The following is a 6,191-nucleotide window of genomic DNA, read 5'->3' as shown; positions in this document are numbered from 1 at the left end:
CTTTGTGTGGTTTAGGTATCAGAGTAATTGTGGCCTCATAGAATGAATTGGGTAGAGTACCTTCTGTTTCTATTTTGTGGAATACTTTGAGGAGTGTTGGAATTAGGTCTTCTTTGACTCTTGCTTCCTGGCCCTGGCAGTCCCCTTTACTGGGGCATAGAACCTTCACAAGACCAAGGGCCTCTCCTCCCATTGATGACTAACTAGACCATCCTCTGCTACATATGCAGCTAGAGCCATGAGTCCCACCATGTATTTTCTTTGGTTGGTGGTTTAGTTTCAGGGAGCTCTGGAGATACTGGTTAGTTCATATTGTTGTTCCTCCTATGGGGCTGCAAATCCCTTCAGCTCCCTGGGTACTTTTTCTACCTCCTTCACTGGGGACCCTGTGCTGAGTCCAATGGATGGCTGTGAGCATCCACTTGTGTATTTGTCAGCCACTGGCAGAGACTCTCAGGAGACAGCTATATCAGGCTCCTGTCAGCAAGCTCTTGTTGGTATCTGCAATAGTGTCGGGTTTTGTTGGTTGTTTATGGAATGGATCTCCAGGTGGGGCAGTCGGTGGATGGTTGTACCTTCAGGCTCTGCTTCACACTTTGTCTCTTTAACTCCTTCCATGGGTATTTTGTTCCTCCTTCTAAGAAGGATCAAAGTATCCACACTTTGGTCTTCCTTCTTGAGTTTCATGTGTTTTACAAATTGTATCTTGAGTATTCCAAGCTTCTGGGCTAATATCCACTTATCAATGAGTGCATATCATGTTTCTTCTGTTGTGATTGGGTTACCTTACTCAGTATGATATTCTCCAGATCCATCCATTTGTCTAAGAATTTTATAAATTCATTGTTTTTATAATTGCTGAGAAGTACTCCATTGTGTAAATGTACCACATTTTCTGTATCTATTCTTCTGTTGAGGGACATCTAGGTTCTTTCCAGCTTCTGACTATTATAAATAAGGCTGCTATGAACATAGTGGAGCATGTGTCCTTATTACATGTTGGAGCTTCTTCTCGGTATATGCCCAGGAGAGGTATTGCTGGATCCTCCAGTAGTACTATGTGCAGTTTTCTGAGGAACTGCCAGACTGGTTTCCAGAGGGGTTGCACCAGCTTGCAATCCCACCAGCAATGGAGGAGTGTTCCTCTTTCTCCACATCCTCACCAGTGTCTGCTGTTACCTGAGTTTTTGATTTTAGCCATTCTGACTGTTGTAAGGTGGAATCTCAAGGTTGTTTTGATTTGCATTTCCCTGTTGATTAAGGATGTTGAACATTTTTTAGGTGCTTCTCAGCCATTCGGTATTCCCCAGTTGAGAACTCTTTGTTTAGCTCTGTACCCCATTTTTAACAGTTATTTGCTTTTCTGGAGGTTAATTTTCTTTCTTGTTTCTTATTGTAACCATAAGCAAGACAGTATCTAAGAACATTGTGCTGCAATTCATATTTTTTCCCCTCTAAAGCTATGCCTGCACAGAGACTAAGCTTAGGAAGTTCTGTAGTTGTATTAAAACAATTATAGCTGAATAGAGATGTTGGGTGGAGACAATGAAGCAGTCTGCTGCTTGTTTCTTATATTTTTGGTTGTGAGCCTAGCCTTTAACGGCTGCTCTCCAGCCCTGCTGCTTGTTTCTTAAAGATGATTGCATCTGAGTAGAGGATGGACCTCTCCACCCATAGGAAATACAGAACAAGGGCAAAAATGATGGTGGATTCTGGTGAATTTGTTTTTTGTGAAAAGTTTTTTATTTTATTTTATTGTTCTTTTTATTTTCAAAAATCCAGTCTGACTGGAAATGCTAGAGGAGTTAAAAACCCAGAGTCAAGGACACCTTGAAAAAGTAAATTTTTTTTTCTTGCATGACTTGTAGAAAGGTGGAATGTCATTAGGGCCTTGGAACATTAGTGTGAGAGTGTTCCAGTTGAAGAAGTGGAAGAGAGAAATTCCAGGCAGCAGGATCAGAATGAAATGATGGAAATCCCACAGCCTTAAGGACAGGTAGGGAGTACTAGTAAGGTTGAGTACAAGTCAAGGTGATATTGCCGGGAAGATGAGTGACAGTCATATCATGAGGACCTCTGATGGCAGGAAACAAAACCTGTTTCATTATTATGAAGAAAATTTTAATTCATTCAATAACTAGGAACTATAAATAAAAAATTAAAAACCTGAAAAATAACACATAATTCCTGTCCTTAAAGGACATATATGTTTTAGATTTTCTTTTATACCTGGCTAACATTTGAGGATGGAATTGGGTCATATATAATTCTGAAAAATGTCTGCATTTTGTGTCAAACACAGGTTGATACTATTGTTTTTAATAGCCAGAGACTCTTCTATTATTATGAATTTGGTTTTGTTTTACTTGCCCATTATTATTATTATTTTTATATAAAATGTCAAGTAAACTTTTTCTGTTCTTTTCAGTTCCACACCCATGACCTTATTTGCCTTTCGAGTTTTTACCTGCTAACTCACTGAGTATTGGATTGACCTGATAGAAATTTCTGGAATAGTCTGGAGAGAAGTAAATAGTTGTGTAATAGTTATTTTCAGCATGATACCCTACAGTGAAGTGCCAGATAAGAAGTGATTAAAGTACAGACCAAAGAGTCTCCGAGTGAAAAGCATGGGTCACTGGTTTATTGCTTTTCATATAAAAGTGGGAATAAAATGGAAAGAAAGTCAGGGATAAAAGTATATGTGAATTTGACTTGCTGACCCTTGAGAAATTTGGGATTTGAGCACTGAATCTTAAACACCTTCATAGAAGCCTTGAGTTAAAATTTAATGGATAAAATTGGGATATGGGAGAATAAAACTCCAGGCTTCCGCATACCTCTGTGCAGCAATAGATAGCTCATTTGAAAAGTTCCAAAGCATCAATTTTGCAGATAATCAGCTGTGTGTTAGTGGCTAGAAATCACTTATTCTGAGAAAGGGAGAGAGGAAGATCCAGGAGAATGATAATACTACTATAATGATATTTCTTAAACACATTTAAGAGATGTTTTCCTTGATGTTGGAGAAGCAACAAGATGTGAGAGAAGACACATTCAATTAGCAGCCAGACAGCTGAGTTGATCTTCTTCCCTTTGCATTCTGTGTGACCTTGTACAAATCACCTGACCTGCTTGAATCTCCGGATTTTAATGTATTAAATGGAGATAGTGTTACTCTGGCTTGATCCACCTTACACATGTGTGAGAATCAAATCTTATAATGGTATGATGGATTTAAGACACTTGGGGAAAGATATATCTCTGGAGATGAGGGAATCATAGAAATAAAAATCTTTCATTTAACTGAATTCAGTCAAATGACTGAGTATATTCTTCCCAGGATAAAAGGTTTCATTTATGTCATTGTTATTTATGGCTGTGTCAGCTGACATACTAAATCCATAGCCATTTGTTTACAAATTATGTTTAGAGTTGTTGCCATAGCTATGCTTTGTTGTCATAGCTATTCTGTATTGTCAGCTTGACTTGGAATCACCATGGAAACATAACTCTCAATGTTGTCATGAGGATATTTCAAGAAAGGTTAAATTGGGATGAAAGACATACTCTGAATGCGAGCAGCATTCTTCCTGCTGGTATGCTGGACTGAAGAAGAAAAGATAATGTGACTAGGTTTAGTGGGACATGCTTTTAATCCCAGCACTCAGTAGGCAGAGGCAGGTGGATTTCTATGAGAACAAGGGTATCCTGGTCTAGAGTTCTAGGACAGCCAGGGGTATTACACAGAGAAACTCTGTCTCAAACAAACAAAAAAACAAACAAGCAAACAACAAACAAACAAGTGGATAAATTGAGTTGAACATCAGAATTAATCTCTCCCTGGTTCCTTACTGCAGATGCAATATGTTTAGCTACATCTCTTTCTTGTTTCTTTTCTTTTTTTTTTATTAGATATTTTCTTTATTTACATTTCAAATATTATTCCCTTTCCTAGTTTCCCCTGTGAAAACGCCCTATCCCCTCCCCCTTCCCTTGGTCCCCAACCCACCCACTCCCAATCCTGATCCTGGCATTCCCCTATACTGGGGCCCTCAAAGGACCAAGGGCCTCTCCTCCCATTGATGACTGACTAGGCCATCCTCTGCTACATATGCAGATAGAGACAGGAATCCCACCATGTGTACTCTTTTGTTGGTAATATAGTTCCAAAGAGCTTTGGGGTACTGGTTAGTTCATATTGATGTTTGTCCTATGGGGTTTAGACCCCTTCAGCTCCCTGGGTATTTGTCTGGCTCCTTCATTGGGGACCTTGTGCTCCATCCAGTGGATAACTGTGAGCATCCACTTCTGTATTTGCCAGGTACTGGCAGAGCCTCGCAGGAGACAACTATATCAGGCTCCTGTCAGCAGGATCTTGTTGGCATCTGCCTAGTGACTGGGTTTGGTAGTTGTTTATGGGGTGGATTCCCAAGTGGTACAGTTTCTAGTTGGTCATTCCTTCAGGCTCTGGTCTGAACATTGTCTCTATAACTCCTTCTATGGGTATTTTGTTCCCCATTTTAAGAAGGATCAAAGTATCCACACTTTGGTCTTCCTTCTTCTTGAGTTTCATGTGCTTTGCAAATTGTATCTTGTGTATTCTAAGTTTCTGGACTAATATCCAATTATCAGTGAGTACACATCAAGTGACTTCTTTGGTGATTGGGTTACCTCCTCACTCAGGATGATATCATCCAGATACATCCACTTGCTTAAGAATTTCATAAATTCATTGTTTTTAATAGCTCAGTAGTACTCCATTGTGTAATTGTGCCACATTTTCTTTATCTATTCCTCTGTTGAGGGACATCTGGGTTCTTTTCAGCTTCTGGCTACTATAAATAAGGCTGCTATGAACATAGTGGAGCATGTGTCCTTAATACCAGTTGGAACACTTTCTGGGTATATGCCCAGGAGAGAAATTGTTGGATTTTCTGGAGGAACTATGTCCAATTTTCTGAGAAACCGCCAGACTGATTTCCAGAGTGGTTGTACCAGCTTGCAATCCCACCAGCAATGGAGGAGTGCTCCTCTTTCTCCACATCCTTGCCAGCATCTGTACTCACCTGAATTTTTTATCTAACCATTCTGACTGGTATGTGGTAAAATCTCAGGGTGGTTTTGATTTGCATTTCCCTGATGATTAAGGATGTTGAACATTTTTTCAGGAGCTTCTCCATGCCTGACTTCAAGCTGTACTACAAAGCAATTGTAATAAAAACTGCATGGTACTGGTACTGTGGTAGACAAGTAGACCTCTGCCTCCCAAGTGCTGGGATTAAAGGCACTTGCCACCACTGCCCAGCATAAAAATTCTTATTATCTTATTAATTACCTTCTCATTGCTGTTAAAAACAATGCCTGACAAAGGCAACTTAAAGGAGGAAGGGTATATTTTCACTCCTAGTTGGAAGATGCAGTCAGTCTATCATGATCAGAAGGGTATCGAAACGGAAGAGTCCTTCAGTATTCCTCAGTTGAGAATTCTTTGTTTAGCTCTGTGCCCCAGTTTTTAATAGAGTTATTTGATTTTTCTGGAGTCCATCTTCTTGAGTTCTTTATATATATTGGATATTAGTCCGCTATCTGATTTAGGTTTGGTAAAAATCCTTTCCCAATCTGTTGGTGGCCTTTTTGTCTTATTGTCAGTGTCTTTTGCCTTACAGAAGCATTGCAATTTTATGAGGTCCCATTTGTGGATTCTTGATCTTATACCGCAAGCCTTTGCTGTTCTGTTCAGAAAATTTTCCCCTGTGCCCATATCTTCGAGGCTTTTCCCCACTTTCTCCTCTATAAGTTTCAGTGTCTCTGGTTTTATGTGGAGTTCCTTGATCAACTTGGACTTGAGCTTTGTACAAGAAGATAAGAATGGATCAATTTGCATCCTTCTACATGATAATCGCCAGTTGTGCCAGCACCATTTGGTGAAAATGCTGTCATTTTTCCACTGGATTGTTTTAGCCCCCTTGTCAAAAATCAAGTGACCATAGGTGTGCGGGTTCATTTCTGGGTCTTCAATTCTATTCCATTGATCTACCTGTCTGTGGCTGTACCAGAACCATGCAGTTTTATGACAATTGCTCTGTAGTACAGCTTAAGGTCAGGCATGGTGATTCCACCAGAGGTTCTTTTATTGTTGAGCATTGTTTTTGCTATCCTAGGTTTATTATTCCAGATGAATTTGCAAA

This window comes from Mus pahari, chromosome 2 (genome assembly GCF_900095145.1).
Source record: "Mus pahari chromosome 2, PAHARI_EIJ_v1.1, whole genome shotgun sequence".
Taxonomy (NCBI): domain Eukaryota; kingdom Metazoa; phylum Chordata; class Mammalia; order Rodentia; family Muridae; genus Mus; species Mus pahari.
Note: the sequence above shows the minus strand (reverse complement) of the source record.